At 41.7% G+C, this 26,755-nt stretch overlaps 1 long non-coding RNA gene across 3 annotated transcripts; it reads left to right on the top strand.

The window, feature by feature from the left end:
* The first annotated feature begins 6,422 nt into the window (after positions 1-6,422).
* LOC123573071 (uncharacterized) lies at positions 6,423-10,217 on the top strand. 3 transcript variants are annotated; one of them, XR_012429502.1, is made up of 3 exons: positions 8,364-8,573; positions 9,212-9,357; positions 9,646-10,217. It is a non-coding gene; the product is annotated as an uncharacterized lncRNA (long non-coding RNA). The 3 variants fall into 3 exon arrangements; XR_012429500.1 differs by lacking the exons at positions 8,364-8,573; positions 9,212-9,357 and adding an exon at positions 6,423-6,658; XR_012429504.1 differs by lacking the exon at positions 9,212-9,357.
* The last annotated feature ends 16,538 nt before the right edge of the window (positions 10,218-26,755 follow it).

Below are 26,755 nucleotides of genomic sequence, written 5' to 3'. Positions count from 1 at the left end.
TAAAAACTCAATGGATGAAGTCAGAAATAGACTAAACACAACTGAAAAGAGAACCAGAGTTTTGGAAAATTGGTCAGAAGAAAATATCCAGAATGAAATGTGAAGAGTGACAAAAGGAATGAAAATGCAAAAGAGAGGCTAAGGGATATAAAGCAAGCACTGATAATTATCTGAAACTGGAGACCCACAGCAAGAAAAGAGGCAGCATGGATTAGAAGAAATATTTGGAAAGATCCTCTGAGAATGTCATAGGACTAATGAAAGACATCAAACCACAAATCCATGAAGCCCTAAATAAATAAAATAAATAAAAATAAATAAAAGTAACAGCAGAATACATAAAAATGAAATGATAGGTGTATCAGGATAAAACTGCTGGAAACAAAAAACAAAGAATAAAAAAACCCTCTGAAAACCAGCCAGAAAAAAATAAACACATTACATTTAAAGCAGTCAAAATTAGACTGACAGCTAACATCATAGCAGAAACTCTCATAGAAGACAATGTAACGACACATTTATCCAACGTGCTGATGAAAAAAGTGTTAACCTAAGATTCCATAATGAGTGAGAATATTTTCAAGAATGAAGAAATTTTATGCAAATAAAAATCAGAAAATTTATCTTAATCAGGCCTTAATTAAAGGAAACAAAAAGATGGAGATACATGTGTACATATATAATTAAAATGCACAGAGATAATAGCATATCATTCATGATAAGGACTAATGGAGTTAGAGTATTATTAGAGTTTTGTATTGTCCAAGAAGAGATAAAAGTACCAACTAATAATTAAACTTTGATAAGACAAGGATGCAGATTATATTCTCTAATTAACCAGCAAAAGAACAGTAAAAATACTTGTAACAACTTAGCAAAAAGGGGGAGAGAAGAAATAAATTTAAAAAAAAAATCTTAACAAATTCAAAGGAAGATGAAAAGGGGGAGAAAAAGAAGCACAGATAGCTGGAACAATAGAAAAGAGTTAATAATATGATTAAAACATAATTATCTGCTTTACATTAAATGTAAATGGACTACATAAATAGCAATATGCTACTTACAAAATAATACATCAATACAATACGATCAATAAGGTATGACTTTCATACTTTATTGATAAAGTATGAAATAAATAAAGTATGAATACAGAAAGTTTGAAAGTAAAAGTATAAAAATTAACCAGGCAAGATTCACAAAAGAAAACTTGGGTAGCTATATTAATAAAAGCAAAGTAAATTTAAAGTCAAAAAACATTGTTAGAGATACAAAGACATTTTGTTATGAGAAAAGTGTCAATTTGTAATGCAAGTGTAAAACTTACAAAATTCTGTGACTAATAGTCTTCAAATATTTTGAAGCAAAATAAATAGAACTATAAAAAATTCAAAAGTTTATAATCACCTTGAGAAATTGTGGAACAAATTTTTCAGTAACTTAAAGAAGAAGAAAAAATAGAAAGAGCCAAGACACTCTTGAAGAAGGACAAGGTAGGGAAATTGCTTTGCCGTGTACAAAGACTTACAAAGTTACCGTGATTAAGAAAGTGTGGAACTGGCCCAAGATGGATGAAACAGAGTGGAATGCAGGAAGAGATTATGCATGTTTGGACACTTAATTTATGAGAAAAAGGTAGCATTGTAGAACAGTGGCAGAAAACAATTTTTTTCAACAAATTGTGTTGAGTCAAATGGATTTGTATTTGGAAAAAAATAAGTAAAATGTAATCCACATATCATGCCATAAAAAATTACCTTCAGGTGGATTATAGATCTAAACGTGAAAGGTAAAATAATAAAACTCTGGAAAATAAAGTTAGGAAATATTCATTAACTTGGGGTAGAGAACACTGTCTTAAATCTGACACTAATGCATTAAACATAAAGAGAATTAATGAAAATGAACTATATTAAAATTAATAAGTTTTGTTCATCCAAAAATACTGTTAAGAGAGTGAAACAAGCCACAGATAATATAAAGGACCCTTTAATATTAATATAAAAATAAAGCCAGGCAACCGAAAAAAAAAGGTGCAAATGACTTGCATGGATATGTCATTAAGAAAAACTCCAAGGGTTAGAAACATCAGAAAAGGTGTTTGACTTCACAAGACATCAGGGAAATGAAGATTAAAACCATAATGTGACACTACTTCACACCCACCAGAATAACTAAAATTAAAATTTCTGACAATACCAACTCAAATTCTCATACACTACAGGTGGGGGCGTAAACTAGTATAGCCACTTTTGAAAACTGTTTAACATTACCTATTTAAGTCAAAGGTATGTGATATTCTAACAACGTCTCTTTTAGAGATACACAATACAGAAATACATTCACAAGCTTAGCACAAGACATCTACATGAATGTTCACAGAAGTACTATTTATAAGAGCCTCTAAAGGGAAGCAATCCAAACGAGTATTGGTGTTAGAATGGACAATTAAATTAGAATAATTAGAGAATGAAATACTCTATAGCAAAGACAATGAACAACCCAAACTTCATCCAACATATGAATGGATCTTACAAACATTATGTTGAATGAGGGAAACCAAACACAAATGTATACTTCACGGTTTCCTTTATATAAAGTTCAAATCGGAAAAGCTGCACTAAGGTGTTAGAAATGGGAAAATTGCTACTTGGGAGGCTGAGGCAGGAGAATGGCATGAACCTGTGAGGTGGAGCTTGCAGTGAGCCGAGATCGCACCACTGCACTCCAGCCTGGGCGACAGAGTGAGACTCCATTTCAAAATAAAAAGAAGAAAAGAAAAAGAAAGAAAGAAAGAAATGGAGAAAAATGGTCATCTTGGGAGAGAAAAGAGGAGATGAGATATTGGTGGGAGGAAGTATGAGGAAGCAGCTGAACTCTGCTGCAATACTCTATCTTCTGACCTGTGAGATGGTCAAGTGGATAGTCATGATGTAATAATTGATTGAGCTGTAATGTATGTTTTCTGTACCGTTGATAGTTGATTTACATTTCATTTTTTTTAAGTTTTACAAAAGGAGGAAAAAAGCAGTTAAATAGATTTCTTTCCTTCAGGACTTCTGAGAGACTTTCATATACATTCTGAGTCCTCAAGTGGGGAATATAGCACGTAACATATCTCAAAGTTATTTGACCACAGCATCCTTTTTCTTAATCACTTAAAAGTCTCAGATTTCCATCGAATAGTTTGGGAATCTCTGAATTACCTGATAGTTCATGACCATCTGTAGCATCTTTATGCTATTACAGTTTGTAATATGGTGAACTACTTATTTCCTCCATTTTCTGACTTACAGCTTCTAAAGTCTTTTTAGATAAAGGTGCTAGGATAAACTTTTGTTCTAATATTTGGTCTTTGATATCTGGTTCCTGGCACAGAGCTCCTAAGACCTTTGTAATTTCCTGAGTGATAGGAATGTCTGACACAGAGCTGCTAAATCTTAGGAATTTCCTGGGTAACAGGAAATGCTTGTTCTAATGAAGTGACTCTTGGTGAGCCCAGAGATAGCCTCAGGATGCGGGGCTGGGTGTCAAGGGAACCAACCACGTGGTTAGAGGCTTGGAACTTTCAGTCTCCATCCTCCCTCAAGCTTCTGAGAGAGGAGAGAGGCTGAAGGTCAAGCTGATCATCAGTGGCCAGCAATGCAATCAATCATGCCTACCCTACGTAATGAAATTTCCATAAAAACCCAAAAGGAAGGGATTCAGGTGAGGTTCTGAGTAGCTGAACCCATGAACCCTTGGAGGATGGAGCACCCCAGAAAGGGCATGGAAACCCCATGCCCTTCCCTATACCACACCTGGTGCATCACTCTGCTTGTTCATCTGCATCCTGTGTCTTATTCTTTATGATAAACAGATAAAAGTAAGTAAGGCATTGCCCTGAGTTATGTGAGCTGCTCTGGCAAATTAATCAAACCTGAGGAGGGGGTTATGGGAACCCCAGTTTATAGCCAGTCACGAAGAAGTATAGGTGACAACTTTTTTATACTACCTGTGATTGGCATTTCAAGTGGGGGCAACCTTGTAAAATTGAGCCCTTGACCTATGAGATCTGACACTATCTCCTTGGAGATAATGTCAGAATTGAAATATAGAGCACTCAGCAGGTGTCTTCTAGAGAGCTGCTTGCTTGCTGTGTAGAGAAAACTCTCCACACTTCTGGTGTCAGAAGCATTGTGTAGAATGGTGTGTGAGAGTCGAGAACAGAAGAAGCACTTTTTTCCCCCTTATTCTTAATATAGGTATTCTTAGGACTCAAGGACAAACCTTATTTGATAAATGTAAGGCAGCCTTAATAAAATGGACTTTGTCTTCAAGGTTAATAGGTATAGTGGCATCACTGATAAGCCAACCTTTAACAGTTAGAATGCAGCCTTGGCTGCTGTTAGAAAAAGACCCAAAATAAGAGTGGTGTATTAGTCTGTTCTCACATTGCTATAAAGAACTACCTGAGACTGGGTATAAATAAAAGAGGTTTAGGGTGGGCACATTGGTTCATGCCTGTAATCCCAGCACTTTGGGTGGCCGAGGCAGGCAGATCACCTGAGGTCAGGAGTTTGAGACCAGCCTGGCTAATACGGTGAAACCCCATCACAGCTTAAAAAAAAAATACAAAAAAAATAAGCTGGGCCTGTTGGCCGACACCTGCCATCCCAGCTACTCAAGAGGCTGAGGCCGGAGACTCGCTTGAACCTGGGAGGCGGAAGTTGCAGTGAGCCGAGATCGCGCTGTTGCACTCCAGCCTGGGCAAAAGAGCAAAACTCTGTCTCAAAAAAAAAAAAAAAAAAAAAAAGAAAAGAAAAGAAAAGAAAAAAGAAAAAGAAAAGAAAAGAGGTTTAATTGACAGTTCCACAGGCTGTAGAGGAAACAGGGCTGGGGAGGCCTCATGAAACTTACAATCATGGAGGAAGGTGAAGGGGAAGGAGGCACGTTTAATGTGGCGGGAGAAGGAGGAAGAGAGAGTGAAGGAGGAGGTCCTACATACTTTTAAACAACCAGATCTTGTGAGAACTCACTCACTATCACGAGAAGAGCAAGGGGAAATCCACCCCGGTGACCCAGTCACCTCCCATCAGGCCCCTTCTCTATCACTGGCGATTACAATTTGACATGAGGTTTGGGTGAGTACACAGACCCAAACCAATCGGTGTGCTTAAATAAGACAGCACATTTTTCTCAAGTCTAATTACAGCCCAGGGGAGTAGAGGGTGGTCCCACTATTATCAGGGGTGCAGGCTCTTCCTGTCTCATTCCATCGTGTTTTCCACCCTTTCCAGATAAGTATGGAGCTTCCTACCCTCTCTGACGTGCTCCACCCTCCAGTGACCTCTGTGAATTCAGCTGTTCAACTTCTCATGATTCAGGATGGCTGCTGGAAATTGACTCGTGACCCACCCACATTCCAGCTAGTGGGGTTAGGGAAAGGGGGACAACATGGGAGGGCGTTGCCCTTGTTTTTATGGCACAACCTAGAATTGGCATCCATATTGCTGCTTACTCAGCATTGGTCAGGATTTGGTCACATGGTCACACCCTGCTGCAGCACAGGCTGGAAACAGTGCCCCTGCTGAGCTAATACATAGGTTTCTCTTACGACAGAAAGGAAAAAGCATAGATATTGCTGAGGGGAGGTCTTTGATCCTTCACTAAATACCTCTGGAAGGAGTTTTAAAAGATATCCCATTGAGGCTGGGCGCTGTGGCTCACGCCTATAATCCCAGCACTTTGGGAGGCTGAGGCAGGTGGATCATGAGGTCAGGATATCGAGACCATCCCAGCTAACATGGTGAAACTCTGTCTCTACTAAGAATACAAAAAAATTAGCTGGGCATGGTGGCGGGCACCTGTAGTCCCAGCTACTCAGGAGGCTGAGGCAGGAAAGTGGCGCAAACCCAGGAGGCAGAGCTTGCAGTGAGCCGAGATGGCGCAACTGCACTCCAGCCTGGGCAACAGAGCGAGACTCCATCTTAAATAAATAAATAAATAAATAAATAAATAAATATGAAAAAAGATATCGCATTTAATTGGCATATTATGTGAAAAAAATCAATGGTTAACGTATAGGAAAATTAGGACCTAGATTGAAACTAGGCCTCATAAAATTTAGAAAATAGGCCTCATATAGAAAAAATTAACACCAGGTGGCTCTGGATAGGGTCCCACCCTGCCTCAATAAGGTCCCACCCTGATAGGGTCCCACCCTGCCAATTCCGGGGGTCCCACCCTGCCTCGAAGTTCCCGGAATCAGCAACTCCAAGAAAAAACCTCATAAGGTCCTGCTCTAACCAATTAGCATAAGACACCTTGCTCAGGCCATAGACAGACCCAATTACCACGCGCCTAAAGCTTTGTTTGAATTTCGCGCCCTAAGCTGTGTTTGAACTTGTATTTGCCTATATAAACAGCCTGTAACAAGCAGTCGGGGTCCCAGGGCCAACTTAGAACTTGGGACCCTAGCGCGCTAGTAATAAATAACTCTCTGCTGTGAATCTCGTGTCGGTGATCCTTCGCGGCGACCCCTGCCCAGGAAGGAATCGACAGTTCGGTTCCAACATTTGGTGCGTTGGCCGGGAAGTGGGGTCGTCCGAGGACCCCCGACCCATCCGGCGGAGACCTATCTGGCCCGGGCCACGGACTGCTGACTGAACGGACCTACCAGGTACCTTCGTTTTGTTCTGTCTGTCTTGCCGGCTAACTCTGAACTCTGGAGAGTACTCCTTCTGAATTAAGTGGGGAAGGGGGACAGACGTGTCCCGCACCTTCCCACTTTTCGCCCTGGGGGACGCCCTGGCGGTAGTCTGGGAGAAGGCTAATGACTCGGTCAGCCTCCTCAAATCTGTAGGCAGGCCGCCCCTGCCGTCTGAATATTTTGTAATCTTGTGGCGCTACTCTCTGGCCGCGCGGCTTCTCCTTACTTGTCTGGTCTTTGTTTTTGTTACTTTTGTTTTGTCCTTGTTTGTTATACGTGGACGAAATAAGACAGACGTTGACGACTCCTTTGTCTCTGACCCTGACTCACTTCCCTGACGTTCGGGCTCGAGCCCACAACCTCTCCATAGAATTCCGTAAGGGACGATGGCGAAAATTCTGCTCGTCCAAGTGGCCTACCCTCCATGTTGGGTGGCCCCGGGACGAAACATTTAACCTCCCAATTATCTTACAGGTTAAAGCAACAGTGATGGATCCTGGGCCACACGGACACCCAGACCAGGTGGCCTACATAATTACTTGGGAGGATCTGGTCCGAAACCCTCCCTCTTGGGTGAAACCCTTCCTCCATTCCCCTTCCCCATCCCAATCTACCCTCCTTGCCTTAGAAGCCCCAAAGAATCGGAATCCGGACCCGCATAAGCCAGTCCTCCCAGATAAACCCCAGAGGGACCTCCTCCTTCTCGAACCCCTGCCTCCTCCACCTCAAAACCCCCTTCGGGGACCTCCACCTTACGCTTCACCCTTGCCCCCTGTCTTGTCCCCAGCTCTTTCCTCTACCGCCTCGACCCCTACCCTTTCTCCAACTTCTCCCTCGGCCCCTCCCTCCACCCCGTCTCCTCCTCCAGCCCCGCCCAAACTCACCCCTCGGACGCCGCCGCCGACACCTCCTCGTCTCCGCTTGCGGCGGACTGAGGACCCAGAAGGCCCTTCCACTTAGCAATCCTCCCTTTTTCCCCTCCGTACTGTCAGTCACACAGTCCAGTACTGGCCCTTCTCTGCCTCTGACCTCTATAACTGGAAGACCCATAACCCTTCCTTTTCCCAAGACTCTCAGGCCCTAACCTCGTTAATAGAATCCATTCTCCTCACCCACCAGCCCACCTAGGATAATTGCCAGCAACTCCTGCAGGTCCTCTTAACCACTGAAAAAGGCAGCAAGTCCTCTTGGAGGCCCGGAAAAATGTGCCAGGACCAGGAGGCCTCCCAACCCAACTTCCCAATAAAATAGACGAGGGATTTCCCCTCACCCGCCCGGACTAGGACTATGAAACGGCACCAGGTAGGGAGAGTCTCCAAATCTATCGCCAGGCTCTGTTGGCGGGTCTCAAAGGGGCAGGGAAACGCCCCACAAATTTGGCCAAGATAAGAAAGAAACCCCTAAGGAAAGGGAAGCCAGGTTAGCGAAGGAACAGATAGAGCGAGAGGATCGTAAAAACCGAGTAAAGGATAAGCATTTAACAAAAATCCTGGCAGCAGTTGTGAGAAAGAAAGGACCAGGGAGAGAGGGAAAGAAGCGGAGACGGCCAAAAGTGGAAAAAGACCAGTGTGCCTACTGCAAAGAACAGGGGACTCGCGGAGGCGTTAAGGACAAAAGAGGGCGCGGCCAACTCCCGGAGGAACGGCAGGCCGAGAGCGCGGCGCCCGGGCCTGGCGCCAAGCCTGAGCCCGCCAGACGGGAGGCGGCCCCGCCGCGGGCTCGGCTCCGGCCCCAGCCACGCCGGCATGGCCGGCCGGACCGTACGGGCCGAGACCCGGAGCCGGGCCGAAGATAACATCAAGAAGGTAATGGCGACCATCAAGAAGGTCCAAAAATGGAAGAAGCAATGAGTGACTGTAGGCAACACTTCCCTTCGTATCTTCAAGTAAGTGCCAGTGGTGGACCCCCAGGAAGAGGAACGAAGGCGGGCAGGTGGCGGGGCAAAGAGATCCCGTGGCCGGGAACGTCGGGGCAGGGGCGCCAGTCCCCGAGGGGGTGGCCCTCTCATCCTGCTGGATCTCAATGATGAGAACAGCAACCAGAGTTGCCATTCGGAAAGTTCCCTGCAAAAAGGCACAGAGCCCAGTCCTGAGGGCAGCCCCCAGCCCAGCCGCCCTGTGTCACCTGCCGGACCCCCAGAAGGGGTCCCTAAAGAGGCTCAGCCCCCACGGCTAGGCCAAGAAAAAAAATCCCGGGGGCATAACTGCTGGCAGCACTGACGAACCCCCAATGCTAACCAAGGAGGCCCTGGCAATGATCCAGCAGATGCATGCCTGGACACACTTAAATAATTGAAAGCTAAAATTACTGATTAAAAAACTGACTTTCTAATCCCAAAGACAAGTACCCTCGTAGAACAAGTGACATCTGCCTGTAAGGTCTGTCAGCAGGTAAACGCTGGGGCTACCCGAGTGCCAGAAAGGAAACAAACTCGTGATAACCGCCCAGGAGTCTATTGGGAAATAGACTTCACTGAAGTAAAACCTCACTATGCTGGATATAAGTACCTACTGGTGTTTGTAGATACCTTTTCAGGATGGGTAGAAGCCTACCCCACCCGGCAAGAAACGGCACACATAGTAGCCAAGAAAATTTTGGAAGAAATCTTTCCTAGATTCGGACTTCCCAAGGTAATTAGGTCAGATAACGGGACGGCCTTCGTTTCTCAGGTAAGTCAGGGGCTCGCCAGAATATTGGGGATTAATTGGAAATTACATTGTGCCTATAAACCCCAGAGCTCAGGACAGGTAAAAAGAATAAATAAAACAATAAAAGAGACCCTTATTAAATTAACCTTAGAGACTGGTTTAAAAGATTGGAGACGCCTCCTATCCTTAGCTCTGTTAAGGGCCCGGAATACACCTAACCGTTTTGGGCTCACTCCATATGAAATCCTCTACGGAGGACCTCCCCCTTTGTCAACCTTGCTTAATTCCTTCTCCCCCTCCGATCCTAAGACTGACCTACAGGCCCGGCTAAAAGGACTCCAAGCAGTACAGGCCCAAATCTGGGCCCCCTTGGCAGAACTGTACCAACCAAGACATACACAGACCAGTCACCCCTTCCAGGTGGGAAACTCTGTCTACGTTAGACGGCATCGCACTCAAGGACTAGAGCCTCGGTGGAAAGAACCCTACATTGTTATCCTGACCAGTCACCCCTTCCAGCCATAAAGGTTGACGGAATCTCCACTTAGATCCACGCATCCCACGCCAAGGCTGCTCCAGAGACGTCCGGATCAACACCACTTAAGACGTGAAAACTCCAACGCTCCGCGGACCCGCTCAAGATAAGACTCTCTCGTATCTAACTCCTTACTTATTGTTTACCCTTCTTCCCTGCGCCGTCTCTAGTGTAGTTTTTGACGCTAATCCCCACCGGCCATTTAGCCTGACCTGACAGATAATTAATTTTAATAATCAAGAGGTCTTAAATAAGACCTCCGAGAATGCTCCTATAAAGACTTGGTTTCCAGACCTCTATTTCAACTTAAAAAAAAATATATATATATAGCAAAAAAAAAATAAAAGACACAGGCCCCCGGTTTACTAGTCCCACAGGAGTCCTATTAAGAACTCCTCAAGATAGACAAAAATAAAAAAGACAGGCTAGAAAAATGTCCATCAGCCAGAACAGGTTTTATGCCTGTCCCGGATGCAAGACAGAACCAATAAAAAACTTGTAGAAATCTGACTCACTTGTATTGCAAAAACTGGTCCTGTGTAACTACTAATAATAAAAAGTAAAAATAAGCCACAAAACCTTAGTATATAACTATGCCCTTTGTCCAGCCCTGTACCACAACCCGATATTCAGAAAATTGCAACCTGGTTCACATCAAGTTTAAAGATGCGGCAAAATCTGATAACAGATAGATAACAACAAAATTAATATAAAGTCTCTATTTATACCAGCACAACCCGCCTAAAATTCCCCTCCAAATCAGACTATTAGTCAATCCAGACACTGCCCCTGTTGCAGTAAGGCCAGACCAGGTTTTATTAGAAGCTAAGAAGCCCCCGGTTTCCATATCGGAGAAGCCCCAACTAAAAACTCCTCAAAGCACTTCCCCGCCCTTAATCTCCCTCACCCTCGCCGACATGTTAAAAATTAAGGTAGCGGCTAGAGTTAAGACCAGGACAGCAGCCCTAGTGCATAGTAACCATCATCTGCAACAACTTAAAGTAGCCATAAATAAAAACCTTAAAGCCATAGAACAATCTATCACAAAACTTGAAAAGTCCTTGACTTCTCTGTCTGAAATTATATTACAAAACCGACAAGGACTAGAAATTGTCTTTCTAAAAAAGGGCGGGCTCTGTGCAGCCCTAAAAGAGCAATGTTGTTTTTATGCAGATCATTCAAAAATAGTTAAAGATTCTATGGCAAAACTAAAAGAGAAAAAAATCTCAACAAAGTTAGTTTAAAAATTAGTACAACCAATCCCCTTGGCTTAGCACCCTAATCTCCACCATCTTAAGACCCCTCATCCTGCTCACGCTCATCCTGACTTTCAGGCCATGCATACTCAACCACTTACTCACCCTTATTAAAAATAGATTACATGCTATGGTTCTGACCCAACTATACCAGACCCTCAGGACTAAAAAAGAGGCTCAAGATTGAGCCTCTGACACAAAAAAAGGAGGGAATGAAACTAGGCCTCATAAAATTTAGAAAATAGGCCTCATATAGAAAAAATTAACACCAGGTGGCTCTGGATAGGGTCCCACCCTGCCTCAATAAGGTCCCACCCTGATAGGGTCCCACCCTGCCAATTCCGGGGGTCCCACCCTGCCTCGAAGTTCCCGGAATCAGCAACTCCAAGAAAAAACCTCATAAGGTCCTGCTCTAACCAATTAGCATAAGACACCTTGCTCAGGCCATAGACAGACCCAATTACCACGCGCCTAAAGCTTTGTTTGAATTTCGCGCCCTAAGCTGTGTTTGAACTTGTATTTGCCTATATAAACAGCCTGTAACAAGCAGTCGGGGTCCCAGGGCCAACTTAGAACTTGGGACCCTAGCGCGCTAGTAATAAATAACTCTCTGCTGTGAATCTCGTGTCGGTGATCCTTCGCGGCGACCCCTGCCCAGGAAGGAATTGACAGTTCGGTTCCAACAGATAAAAGTAAAAAGACCTCCAAGAGAGGAACAATGATTTCCAGATTCTGTGGCATTCAGTCAATGAGATTCTTGTTGTTTCTGTGTTTTAGACAACAGAGACAATCTGTAGAATGTTCCATTTTTTACACAACACCCAAGCAGCTGATTCACAAGAAAAGTGCGGCAGTGAGTGTTCAGACCAGATGGTCGATAACGTGTTGCTTGCCTGTTTTGTGTAAAACAGTTCAGTGTATTAGAAACAGCAGGAGCTTTGGGGTCAGAAAGACCAGGGTGTGCACTATGGCTTTGTCACTTTCGAGACATGTGACGCTGCACAATCTGATCATCAAAACCAAAACCCACCAATGTCTGGCTTTTCCTTTGAGTCCTTTTAATGGTATTGGCTACCTCTTTTGATAAGCCGAATTTCAGTGTATAAATGTTGCCTCTTCTGCTGCAACCCTGCCTCTACGAGACACCTAATTAACAGCCACATTTTCAAAGACACCTAACAAAAGCCTCCCTGTGTGTCTCAGCACAAGGACTCTCATTAGTGAAGCTGGGTCGGGTGATTATTTATACCACTTCTATAATTAAAAATTCTGAAAGCTAATTACAATTATCCATCAGTATTTCAACATGCCAGGGCTGAAGATCTTAACCTTCTTTGAAGCATTGTGCGTCTCTCTCTTCTCATTCTAATCTCCTTTTGGGCTTCTTTGCTATCCTTTTGAAAACTCTCCAGTCCTCAAAGCCTGACTGTTTGTTTTCTATACAGTTCTTCAAGCTCCCAGCTGTCAGAAGAGCTATTTGTCATCTTTAAAATGGGAAGGGAAGTGCCAACAATTGCTTCTTCTGATGCCTCAGCTATCCACATAAATATTTGCAAGATGGGAGGCTCAGGTTGCAGCCAATGTGCCTGTTCCTGGGTTCAGCTCAACCTGTTCCTCTTGTCCTTCAACTAAAGGGTTCTCCACCGCCACCTGTCAGGGCCTTTAGGTGTCTCTTGTAAACACTGCGTGTAATTAGTAGCCATTAGTTCCAGCAGTGGTTCAAACAGGGAGAAAACCAAAGTATCAGAAGTCCCATTTAATTAAAGTAACTGCATTGAGAGGACTCATCTGACATTGTCTTGCAAGTAACTATTGAACTCTAGATGCAGCAACATAGAGAAACATCAATCTGGAAGAACCATGTTGGTTACATCATCACCATTATGACCTACCACCATCATCATAATCACCTCAACACATTGATATTGAAGTCCCTCTCCCTGAGTATATAACGCCCACTGTGGGCGTGGGAGTTCATGCTGACACTAACACCCTCCAGGTGGGCTGAAGCACTGGCCGTATGCTGTTTTACACATGGAAGTGCTTCTGGAAATTGTCCTTTTGATTACATCTCAGATACCCCAAGGAAGCTGATATTTCCAGGCTTGCAGTGGCTTCTGGTTTAAAATGACATCTGGCAAAATGTTTCTCACCAAGAGAGTTTGGACGGCACTAAGAAGGAAGCAAATTCACGCTACCACCAAGAGCTGGATTTGATTATCAACATTTTCTGGAATCTGGGGGAAAGTTTCTCTACTTCCAGAGCTAATGATAATAGATTGGAAAAAATAGTAAATCAACTTTGCAGGGTCACTAAAAATTAATAAACAAGCCTGATTGTTTGAAAGTGACCGGCAACTTTTACCTAAATGCCTTCTGTTTTATCAGCTAGAAAATGTGACAGCCATCTCCTTACTGTGGGGGTGCTTCTTTTGTCAGGCATTGAGGTATTTCTACCCTCTCTAGCAAGAACTGAAAGGACAGAAATTAGGGAAGACTGGAGGCAGGGGTCGCTTTGGGAATGGATCCTATATCCTGGCAGGTATTGACTGCAGGTAACAGGCACAAGAGAAAATTTCATCTCAGCATAGAAGAGCTACTTTACAAGAATGACACTGAGAATTTGACTATAATCTATGTTCATTTTCTCCCCTTCCATCTGCACTTCTTAGGATGAATTCCAAATTACACTCAGGTTGAGAAATAATGGGATCAAAAGGAATGCAACATGTTTGCATGTGAATATGAAGCCCAGTAAATATTCTTCTCACTTGAGAATCAGTACACAAATATGAAAAATAGATTTTGATTATAGTTTACAAATGTTCTGTCTTTTCTTGCCATAGGATTTTAACTCTCCATTATGTTTTACTAAGGCATGGTCATGTCACTTGCTCTGGCTAATGGGAGGTGAGCAGAGAGCCACCATGATGGCCGGAGAGAACCTGCTCTGTCAACTTGGGTTCCAAGGTGACAATGACATGGAACAGAGTCTCAGGTGATTAGGAATAGATGGGTAGCATGGGAAGAAATATCCACACTGTACACATTAATCCCCATTAATCATCAACATCATCTGCTCCTGACATCCAACCATCAACATCCTCATGGCTCAAGGACCCAGAATCACTCAGGGCAGATGATCCTTCTTCTGACTGAGCATCAGAAAGTCAATTGTAGCCTAACGCAACACCACGATGCCTACATCATTCACCTCATTTTATCTCATCACGGAGGCATCTCACATCAGCACAAGAAGGGTGAGTGCAGTACAATAAGGTATTTTGAGAGAGAGAGATAGCACATTCACTTAATTTTTATTACAGTATATTGTTATACATGCTCTATTTTATTTGCTATTGTCCTTAATCTTTTACTGCATTGATTTTATAAATTAAACTTTATTGTAGGTATGTAATATGGTTTGGCTGTGTCCCCCACCCAAATCTCATCTTGAATTGTGGCTCCCATAATCCCTATGTGTCGTGGGACAGAGCTGGTGAAGGTAATTGAATCATAGGGGTGGGTTTTTCCTATGCTGTTCTCGTGATAGTCAGTAAGTCTCATGAGAGACTTATAAAGGGCACATCCCCTTCATAAGCTCTTTTGCCTGCCACCATGTAAGACGTGGCTTTGCTCCTCCTTTGCTTTCCACCATGATTGTGAGGCCTCCCCAGCCATGTGGAACCATGAGTCCATTAAACCTCTTTTTCTTCATAAATTACCCAGTCTTGTGTATTTCTTTATAGTAGTATAAAGATGGACTAATACAGAATGTATATATAGAAAAATACATTGTGTATATAATATTTGGAACTGCCCACCGTTTTGGGGGGTCTTGAGATGGATCCTCCATGGATAATGGGGGACAACTATATGTACCTAACACCATAGGTACTGTATGTTTCTAATACCATAGGTCATAATACATAAGGCAAATTTGGAAAAAACAATTAAAAGAGAAACACACAAATACAAAATCGTACTGGGAGATTTTTAACACTTTTTTGGGAATTGATAGAATACTCTGACTAAAAAGTAGTTCATATGTAGCCTATTTGAATAAGCTGATCTTAAAAACCTGAACTAACAGACACATAGAATTCTGCAATCAAGAGAAAACAGTGTCTTTGAAAACACATAAATGGTAAACTAAGTCTCCATAAACAACAAAGGATTAATATTCCACCTCCCGGGTTCAAGCGATTCTCCTGCCTCAGCCTCCTGAGTAGCTGGGATTACAGGCACGTGCCACCACACCTGGCTAATTCTTTTGTATTACTAGTAGAGACAGGGTTTCACCATGTTGGCCAGTCTGGCCTCAAACTCCTGACCTCAGGTGATCCACCTGCTTCAGCCTCCCAAAATGCTGGGATTACAGGCATAAGCCACTGTGCCTGGCCTAGAAATCAATTTTTAAAAATAACTATGAAAATTTATATGTCTAGAGATCAAGAAATGCACTAATAAATAACTTGTTAATGATAGAATCAGCCATAATAGAAATTAGAATAGGTGTGGAATAGACATATAATAAAAATACTTCATATCAAAACATACTAGGTCCATCTATATAAAGCCATGAATAATGATATTACAATAGAAGAAAGTCTGGAAATTAATTAGAAAATAATTCATCTTAGGAGAGCAGAAAAAGAATAATAGAATAAATGTAAAATAAGTGTATGTAAGATATTAAAATATGAAAGAAATTAAAAATTAGAAATTAGCCTATGGGAACTCAACAAAGCTGAAAACGTCAGTGATATGGTTTGGCTTTGTCCCCACCCAAATCTCATGTTGAATTGTGATTCTGAGTGTTGGAGGTGGGGCCTGGTGAAAGGTGATTCGATCAAGGGGGTAGTTTCTAATGGTCTAGCATCATCCCCCAGTGCTGTCTCATGATAGAGTTCTCACAAGATCTGGTTGTTTGAAAGTGTGTAGCCCCTCCTGCTTCATGCTCTCTCTCCTGTCGCTGTGTGAAGATGTGCTTGCATCCCCTTCACCTTCTGCCATGGTTGTAAGTTTCCTGAGACTTCCCCAGCCATGCCTCCTATAAAGCCTGTGGAACTGTGAGTCAATTAAACCTCTTTTCTTTATAAACTCTCCAGTCTCAGGTAGTTCTTTACAGCAATGTGAGAACAGACTAATACAGTTGGTTTTTAAATATATCTAACAGAATTGGTCTTTTTTGGCAAGATTCATGTAGGAGATGGGAAAAGTACAAATAAAAATATTTAAGATAAAATTAGGATATGAAAACTAATAAGAAAATAGTATGAATAAATTCATTCCAGGCTGGGTACAGTGGTTCACACTTGTAATGTCAGCACTTTGGGAGGCCAAGGCAGGTGGGTCACCTGAGGTCAGGAGCTCGAGAGCAGCCTGGCCAGCATGGTGAAACCCTGTCTCTACTAAAAATACAAAAATTAACTGGGTGTGGTGCTGGGCACCTGTAAACCCAGCTTCTCAGGAGGCTGAGGCAGGAGAATCACTTGAACCCAAGAGGTGGAGTTTGCAGTGAGCCAAGATTGTGCTACTGCATTCCAACCTGGGCAACATAGTGAGACTCCATCTCAAAAAAACAAACAAACAAACAAAACCAAAACACATTCCAATACATTAAAAATTGTAAACAAATGAAAAATGAAAAATCCTGCAGCAAGTATTTAAGAAGCAATAATTCCATGTTTAAAATATATCAAACTTTGGAAAAAGATAAAATGCCTGCAAATTTATTTAAGGAGACTAACACGACCATAATTACAACATCTGTATCAAACAGTATAAAGAAGGTCACAGCCCCATCTTTTTCTTTAAAATCCTAAACAAAATATTAACAAACTTAATCCAGCATGATTGAAAATTATAATAAACCACAAACAACTTGGACTTATCTCAGAAATGCAAGGTGGATTCAGTATTGAGAAATTACCTAAGGCATTTTACCACATTAATAGACTAAAAGAGAACAATCATATGATTATCCCACCAGACGCAGAAAAAAGCTTTTTGATAACTTCTAACATCAATTCGTGACAAAACTTCATATCAAACTTAGAAAATCAAGGAACTTCTTTAATTTGGTAGACAGTAACTTACAAAAATATTATAGCAAATTTTACTCTCAATGTTGAAGAAATAGATCATGATGTTCACTGTTCCACTTCTATTTTTAACTTTATAAGTAAGAAGTTTGGTTAGTTCAGTAAGGCAAGAAAAACAAAAACATAAAAATTGGAATGAAAGAAACAAAAATGTTGCTATGTTGTAGTTACCCTGCAGAGAGGCATGAGTTCCCTATTGAAAATGTGGTTGAGATTCACATTGGGGATGGATAACACCATGCCTGTACAAATAGGGTATGGAAAGCTTATTACTCACTTACTGAGGTTTTCTGAGGAGACTAGGGCCTGGCCCTTTTTTTTTTTTTTTTTTTTTTTTTTTTTTTTTTTTTTTGAGACAGGGTATCACACTGTTGCCCTTGCTAGAATGCAGTGATATGATCACAGCTCACTGCAGCCTCAACCTCCTTGGCTCAAATGATTCTCCCACTTTGGCCTCTTGAGTAACTGGGACTACAGGCACGCACCACCACACTCAGCTAATGCATTTTTTGTAGAGACCAGCTCTCACTATGTTGACCAGGCTGGTCTCAAACTCCTGGGCTTAAGTAATTCTCCCACCTCAGCCTCCCAAAATGCTGGGATTACAGGCATTAGCCACTGCGCCCTGCCTTGACCTCGGGTTTTTATTGTAGTTATGTGATAAAACTAATCTGAACATTGATATAGGTGGGGATGGGGGCCTAGTGGCTTGAACTTCACAACCGTTGAGAAAGGATATGGCATTCAGAGCTTTTTATCAGCTTGCTCGGATCTCAGACATAGGGTAGAAGAGGAAGTCAGAGAGAGACTGTTAAATTTGAGAGCAAACATCAAAACCAGAGCCAGACTCTTTATGACAGTATCCACAAAGAAGGCTGAAATTGAAAATTGAAACAATGTACAGATTAAATACCTAAATTACCAGAAGAAAATAGTAAAAATTTCTAGATATAAAATCTATAGGCAAATTCTATTGTATTTCTAAATTTCCATCAGAAATTTAGATTTAAAAAGATATTTGCCACAGCATTGAAAATATAAACTACCTAGAAATAAATCTAACAACAGTATAAAATTTTTTCAGAGGGAAAAATTACAGAATTTTAATAAAAGATATTTTTTACAGATTCAATAACCACCTCTCAGTTTTGCCCAAATTAAACTCTATTCAAAACCCTTCCGGGTTTTTTTATGGAACATAGAAAGATGAATGTTACATTTACAAGGAAGTAAAAATGTCTCCAGATAGTGAAGATACTCTTAAAGAATAAATAATAAACCCAGCCTTAAGTCAAGACATAATATAAGTGTGTATTTATTAAGCCTGAATGAAATTGGTACTTAAACCTCACAGGTTTATTTCTGTCTCACACAACATGACCAATGGGAAACTGGAAGGTGTCCTTCACCACCCCAGTCACTCAGGGACTGGCACTGACAGTGGATACATCATCCATAATGGATCCCAGCAGCAGGGGAAATATAGCTAGAAGTGGAGTGCTGGTTCCTCTATTCTTTGGTTAACTGACACAACTTGTTCCCACTCACAGCCATTGGCTGAATCTTGTCACTGGGCTGTGCCTAATGGTGAGAAACCACAGAATGTGGGAAAGGAGACAGAATTGTTCATCTGCACCATTGGTCCTGGGAAGGGTCCCATAAATTGAACATCCTGTAGCTTCTGACAAGTTTAGATAGTGAAGAAACTTGCACCTATGCACTGGAAGGATAGCCAAACCTGTTTTTAATAGCGTTGTTTATAATAGCAACAAAGTTAAGAGCAACCCAGCCATCCATCAACTGTAGAATGGAAAAATAAGTTGTAGATTGCCACAGTGAAATACTCTTGTAGAGTGATAGCTTGAGCCAGTTCATCCTGTCTTGCAAGAACCAATTTTGTACCTCTCTTCCCAACTCTGCTTGAAGTGGCTTTATATTGCAGCTTGAAATCAACTGTGCTGGAGGTATTTACACCATGGAAATGGGCAAACAGTACAAATCAGAGCTTTGGTTACCTGGAAAGCCAGTTGTTAAATGAAGTAACTGGAACTACAGGCATGTGCCACTTGACACTGAATGTGTAGTAGTAAGAATGATAAACTACAGCCATATGCATCAATATGGACAAGACTTTATGCAAAGTAAAAGAATAAATGCATAGAAGCATACACAGAGTATTAGTCTACTTGTATACATACAGTTTCAAAACTGGCAAAAATAAATACAAGTATTAGTCTACTTGTATACATACAGTTTCAAAACTGACAAAAATAAATACAAGAATAACTAGGTAATCCGTGTGTGTGTGTGTGTGTGTGTGTATATATATATATGTGTGTGTGTGTATATGTGTGTGTGTATATATATATATGTATATATATATATGTCAAACCAAGGGAAAGGTTAACAGAAAATTTGGGGTATGGTTATAAAAGGGAGGTGTAAACAAAGGATTGAGATCAGAAAGAACACATTTCAAGGGACAGAGTCATTCATGACTATGAGCTATTTCTTGGCTTCAGGGGTGGGTAAATGAATATTCATGTTACATTAGCACTTTTAATCATCCATTCATATTTCATCCACTTTTTTGTAGCTATACTACATTTTGGAATTTATAAAATCTTATCAAATGGTACAATTAAAATCAGCTCTGGAGGGAATAAAGAGCAAAAATGACATTTGGAAAATTAAATGATGTGAAAAAAAAAATGAGTCAATCTCCTAAAATGCAGAGAAAGAAGTCACCAAGGTGAAAATGAGGAGGGAGAAGGTCATAGATATTGCAGCCCAGTGGGCGGGCAGAGGGAGTCGGGGGAGGGACTACAGAAGAAGGAAAAATCAAGTTAATTGTTATCTTTTCTTAGTGTGCAATGTCCATAGGGTTTTGAAGGTAAATGTTGTATCCTCAAATTCTGTGCCTAACCAATCTGTTTTACATGCATGAAGGTGATTAAAAGAAATTGTGAGAATTATAAATGCTCAGGAAATATATGAGTCACATATAGTTCATTCTATCAGACCTGCCAGATTAATCCCAATGGCAAACCCAAGAAAGAGTGGCTTTAAAGAACTTTGTTTTCTTGACACTAAACTCAAAAAAGCAAAGTTTGATTGTATTTTCACAAGTGCTAGCTAAGTGATTCTTCATCTATTTCTACACTGCCTGAAAATGTCTATTTTATAAAATACATTTTATATCACAAGTCAGATGAGCCATTTTCCAAAAATTGATGACATTTAAAATGTTAATATATGAAACACCTATTCTCATTCTAGTCCTGTATTTGCTGAACAGTGGCTTAATTTATCCCATTGTCTTTATTCTTCAACTGTATCCTATGGGATGCCAGGGTGGCATGTAAGCACCTCTGAGGTGCTACAAATGAAATTCTGAAGTCTGAAACGTTATAAAAACAAAGTGCATATTAAGATGTATTCAATACTAAGATTTAACTTAATGAAGACACTCCCAGTACATTATCTTGGGTAATGAACTTGGGTAAGCTGAGAGTTGATCTGCTCCCCCGACCCTCATTCATTTAAACTTCTAGGTATATCACTGACTGAGCGATTTGCACCTTGCAAGTAGCCACTTATAATTTGGGCATTTGATGTCCATCAGTGACAGACTGGATGAAGAAAATGTGGCACATATACACCATGGAATACTATGCAGCCATAAAAAAGGATGAATTCATGTCCTTTGTAGGGACATGGATGCAGTTGGAAACCATCATTCTCAGCAAACTATCGCAAGAACAGAAAACCAAATACTGCATGTTCTCACTCATAGGTGGGAATTGAATAATGAGATCTCTTGGACACAGGAAGGGGAACATCACACACCGGGTCCTATTATTGTGGGGAGGGGGTAGGGGGGAGGGATAGCATTAGGAGATATACCTAATGTAAATGACGAGTTAATGGGTGCAGCACACCAACATGGCACATGTATACATACATAACAAACCTGCACGTTGTGCACATGTACCCTAGAACTTCAAGTATAATAAAAAAAATAAATTAAAAAGATAACAATTTGGGCATTTTAATGTCCTTTCTTACAACACTGTAGAAACTGGTTAACTTCTGTACACAGTATTATGGTCAACAGAGAATTTATGCTTGGCTAGGTCCATGTATAACCCTGTAGAGTGTCAAAGAAAAAAATTATTCATTGACACTCGTTAAAGCACAGTAAGGAAGACTTTACTCAAGACCATTGTGTTGGTGTGGGGACCACTGCAATGGGGTTTTGCAGTAGAGGAGAGAGATTGGGCTCAGCTCTGGGGTAAGGGGAATTCTGATGCAACCAACCTAACAGGACTTTTGCTGAAGGCAGGCCAGGGTGGTCAGACATCACCTGGGGGATGGCGGAGGATGAGGTATCAATTGAGGGTCATCAGATATTGAGGGTGGGGAATTCTGGCTAAACTAACTGAGCAAGGCTCTTTTCTAAACCTGGAGTTTAAAAGGAGGTATGCAGATGGGCCTAGGATGTTTCAAGGGCCTGGCTAAATTTTGGCCAAGCAAACAAGCTTGTCAACAGCTATCACTTGGGAAAGATCAGGTAGCAGGATCATATACCATTATAGGTGTTTCTGACACTTACTGTAAATCTTAGGGGCTCTTTTTTTGACTTTTATATTCTCTGGAAGGAGTAGGAAAATAGATAACGTTCATGGATTAAACTTTGAAACAAAAAGATGTCTGATGACTCTGCTTTTTAAGCAGTCAACAGATCTGTTGGGGAAATCTACATAAATGTGTTATTTGCAATGCTCTTTGCCTTGGAGGGCAGGTGACTCTTCAACTGGATTTCATGTTTGCTCAGTGTAAATAGTCATATTCTGGTGGTGGCCTTTAGTATTAGACGGAGTGTGGGATGCAAAGGCAGAGAATCTAAGGAGCTGAATTATTTCTGCACTAAAGAGAGGCGAGAGGGAGAGAGAGGGGCAGAGGGAGAGAGAAAGCTGGGGGAAAGGACAGAAAGAGAGAAAGGCTCAGACTAAATGGCTGGAGAAACCCTGTCAAGGAAGAGACAAGAAAGAGTAAGGGGTGGTGTGCAGGCACAGAGGGTGGTTGAGTGAGCAGGGATGTCTATGTGAGTTTTTCTGTTTTTAAGCAGAGCAAAACACAGTAAGTGTCTATTACTGAAATGTAGCTGGTGGCTTTATGGTGATGATTTTTAATAAAATAACAAATTTATGTTATTATTTATATAGCAAAAAATAAATTTCAAAGGAGAAGTTAAAATTTATATAATAAATTTAGTATCTCGAGAATTAGTAGGAACAGAAAGATTAAAGTTAATACCAAGTATGAGATTTGGGCATTCAATGCGTAGCACTGAATCTATTAGCTGAATTGGCCAACACGACAACAAATAAATGAAAGATATAGGACAAAGAGATATGTGACCATTCACATCATTAGACGAGAGAATCAGGTGCAAAGAGTAAACAAAGGGCATTAAGTTTCTTAAAGACAGTCCTGCTGTGTGGTTTACAGCATGAATCCACTTCCTTATTTCTTCAAGAAGCCTTCAGCAAAATATAGACAACCTGCCCGTGCTTTGGGGGTGAGTTCATTTGGAAAGGGGCAGGTCGGTGGAATGAGGATGCGGAAAAACTGTAAATCAGCTTGTGTTCAAGCTGAGATAATGGCAAGAACAAACAGGCATCTGCCCAGCACGACCCGGCCACAATGGAGTTTCACCAAGGCAACAAGTAATTAGGTGAGACGTCCAGATAGTCTCCGCACTGTGCAACAAAAATCCCACAGACCGAAATCACTGAGATGCCGAGATGGACACGGCGGCCCCACAGAGATAAAATCCCTGATTGTAATTTTGATATTTATTAGAATGTCCTCATCTTTCTCAGTGGTTGAATTTATCCCTAAATATGACTAATTTTAATTTTAAAATATTTAAACTGATCAAATATCTCACTTATGGTTTCACACAGAAATCGGTTGGAAATAGGACTCTGCCAATTAACAAAACATGCAAACACAGTTTTAAGCCAGTGAGTTATAATATTTGGGCACTCTATAAAACGAATAATATTCTTTTTTCCTTCTAAAAATTGGAGAAACAGGAAGAAACACAATAGCTATTTTTATCCCCGTGGAACTTTAGAAATCATTTTCTGCACTTTTAAATCTCATGTTAAAGGGCCAGAGCCACTGAATTTTCTTGAGACTGATAATGATACAATAATATGTACATCTGACAGTAAAACTGCTGTTCATGAGATGCAGCAGGGACCTTTTGTTGGGGCCTGTGGACCCCCCAAGCATGGAAATAAAGGAAAATCTTGAATTCTTTCCAGGGACATTCTAGGCACCTGGCTAGCCTTGAGAAGTAGATGAGCAAGTTGATAAATGAGGAGCGAAGAGTAGCTTAAAACAATAACCAGGGAAGTCAAGAGAATTTTTGGTTCTCTATAGAAACTAAAGAAACAGCATTCACATCGGTCTCTGAGTTGTTTTTCAGAATCTTAGCTCCCACTAAACGAATTCGCTGGCCCATAGACCTCAGATAAGGGGGAACCAAGGAACGCTGACTGGGGTTCTATGGTCTCAGTTTCTTTCTCAGTAGCTGCACCCTCAGAAGGAGAAGGTCACACCCACAAGCTCAAGCTAACATTCTTGTTGGCTGATCCCAAATTTTTAGGCAAAACTTTACCTTCTTCACCAATTGCAGATCAGAAAATCTTTGGATCCACCCACGACTTGTCCTCCACCAATTCGAGATTTGAGATGTCTCACCTTTTTAGGTCAAAGCAATATACAGTTTCCATGTATTGATTTATTACTTTGCCTGTAACCTCTGCCTCCCCACCTTTAAAACCCTTACCTGTAAACCATCAGGGAGTTCAGGTCTTAAACATGAGCTGCCCAGTGCTCCCTGCTTGGCGCCCTGCAATAAATGCCTCCCTTTCACTTTCTCTCGCTGTGATTCCAGTGTCCGTGTTTGGTTTTCTTGCCCTGGGCTAGCAGACCCAAGTTTGGTTTGATAACATTCACGCTGTCTATCTCTGTCTCCAAATCAGGCTACACAGTATCCTTTGCTTACATTGACTATTACCATAAAAGACTGAAAAACTCCGTGAGTTAATTCTTCCAATAGATATTGATTGAGCACCTAGAGCTTGTGGCTGGAGATCAAGAAGAAGTTCAAACTCTCATCTCATGTGGCTTACAGTCTGGCACCCACGTTCAAAAATTAGCCAAATAACCAAACAAATCACTGTTTACTTTTAAACTGAAACAGTCCTCTGAAAGAAAGGGTCACACTTCTATGAGAGCTTCAAGAGGTATTTTAGTGGTCATCTTCACTATATGTGGAGATGAGAGCTTTATCATGCAGATGTGTGTTTTATCAACCAGTGTGAGGAAATGAGGAGTCCACAAGTTGAATCGTGCAGGTCCATCCCCAAGATAGGTGAAGGACCGTGTCATTCACTGGGTTATGACGACGCTGTTCACTGGAGGAATAACACTGCCACTCCCTGGGAAGATGACAGTGCCATTTGCTAAATGGGAGCCAGCGATGTTCCCTGGGTGGTGATGTCACTCAATGGATGGATGATGACATCACTCACTGGATGGATGATGATGTCACTCACTGGATGGGTGATCATGTCACTCACTGTCAGCCTTTTTCTATTATGGTGGGGAAATGCCATGGCCTTATGAACAGGGACTGTGTCATTCACCTTTGTCACCCCAGGATCTACCCCTGTCCTTGGTGCATGTATTACTCTGTTGTCATGCTGCTAAGAAAGACATACCAGAGACTGGGTAAAAAAAAGAGGTTTAATGGATTCCCAGCTCCACATGGAAGGGGAGGCCACATGGTAGAAGGTGAAAGGCACGTCTCACGTGGCAGCAGGCAAGAGAGAGAATGAGAGCCAAACAAAAGGGGTTTCAATTATAAAACCACCAGATCTGGTGAAACGTATTGACTACCACGAGAACAGTGTGGGGGAAACCGCCCCCGTGATTCAATTACCTCCCACTGGGTCCTTCCTACAACACAGGGGAATTATGGGAGCTACAATTCAAGATGAGATTTGGGTGGAGACACAGCCAGGCCATATCAGTGCATAACAGTTATTTAGCAAATATTTGTTGAATGTGTTAAATGGAAATTTTTAGAAAAAGGTAAAACCATGACAAGCACACAGATATAAATATAAACACTTGCTAGAGGATGTATTTTATGCTTATAATATGAGGGAAGCAGGCAGATGTCAGAACCATTTCACAGCAAAGGTCAAAACAGCACAAATCTATGTCTAGTAAAGGAGAGTTGAGATGAATTGCAAATAGAGACAAAATTGTTTCTTTCAAAGTAGGAGGAAGTTAATTTAAACCACTACCAGCTAGGACAATATTTACATATCTATCACTTACCTACAATTCACGAAGAGTTTCAGAATAGCTGGCAGATAATGGTCCAGGCTGCAATCTGATAGCTCAGAGGGCATGGGATAGGCAGTGCAGTTTTCCACTGAAACACAAAAATGTTTTATCTACAAACGAATGAATCACTGGTGTCATCTTGACATGCAGAGAAGAGAGAACATTAATCAATAGAAACAACTTTAAGTCGGGACCTTGGGTACAAGATAACAGTTACCACTTTTGAGACAAATCATTGTGTTCCCAAGTTGTGTGTCTGTCGAGGCTGCTCCGGCAGAGACGTGGAGCCATGCTTGTGGCTCATGGCTGTGCTACGCGTCCTTGTGGCTGCAGGGAGCAGTCGCAGGGCAAACTCTGCCCTGAGCCTTTTGAGCCCATGGTGTGAGCATTTTTACTCAAAGCAGGCTTAGCTATAGCAACATGTTACTCCAGAATTGTACCTTGTATTTGTTAGATTTCATAGGCAGTAGTGCCTTCTACCTTCACTATGCTCCCTTTATGAGCCAAAATCAGCCCTGACGCTCTTATTTGTAACTGCTGGAGCAGGACTTGCAGGAAGCCTGGGCCCGACGGTGATATTTCCACTGACTGGCTGATGACCTGGCATGAGGGACTCGCACTGAGGCTGAAGTTAGCAACTGTGCATTGGCTGTATGGCTGATCGGCAAGGGGAAGGCTCTCAGCCTTTCTCTGCCCCCTGTGTGTTCTGCTGGGAATGAAAGCTCTTTGCAGGCACAGAGGGGAGTGGCTCCCCTTTGTAAACAAAATGACGGATGTCCTTCTCCATCCTTCTTTCATGAGTGAAATTCAATAGCATCTTTATTTAAAAAACAAAATGAGTCGGGCACGGTGTCTCACGCTTGTAATCCCAGCACTTTGGGAGTCCAAGGTAGGAGGATGACAAGGTCAGGAGTTCGAGACCAGCCTGGCGAACAAAGTGAAACCCCTTCTCTACTAAAAATACAAAACTTAGTTGGGCTTGGTAGTGGGCACCTGTATTTCCAGCTACTAGGGAGGCTGAGGCAGGAGAATTGCTTGAACACAGAAGGCGGAGGTTGCAGTGAGCTGAGATCGTGCCAGTACAC

The sequence above is a fragment of the Macaca fascicularis genome, chromosome 1 (genome assembly GCF_037993035.2).
Source record: "Macaca fascicularis isolate 582-1 chromosome 1, T2T-MFA8v1.1".
In the NCBI taxonomy this organism is placed as follows: domain Eukaryota; kingdom Metazoa; phylum Chordata; class Mammalia; order Primates; family Cercopithecidae; genus Macaca; species Macaca fascicularis.
This window is presented reverse-complemented; position numbering and strand designations above follow the sequence as displayed.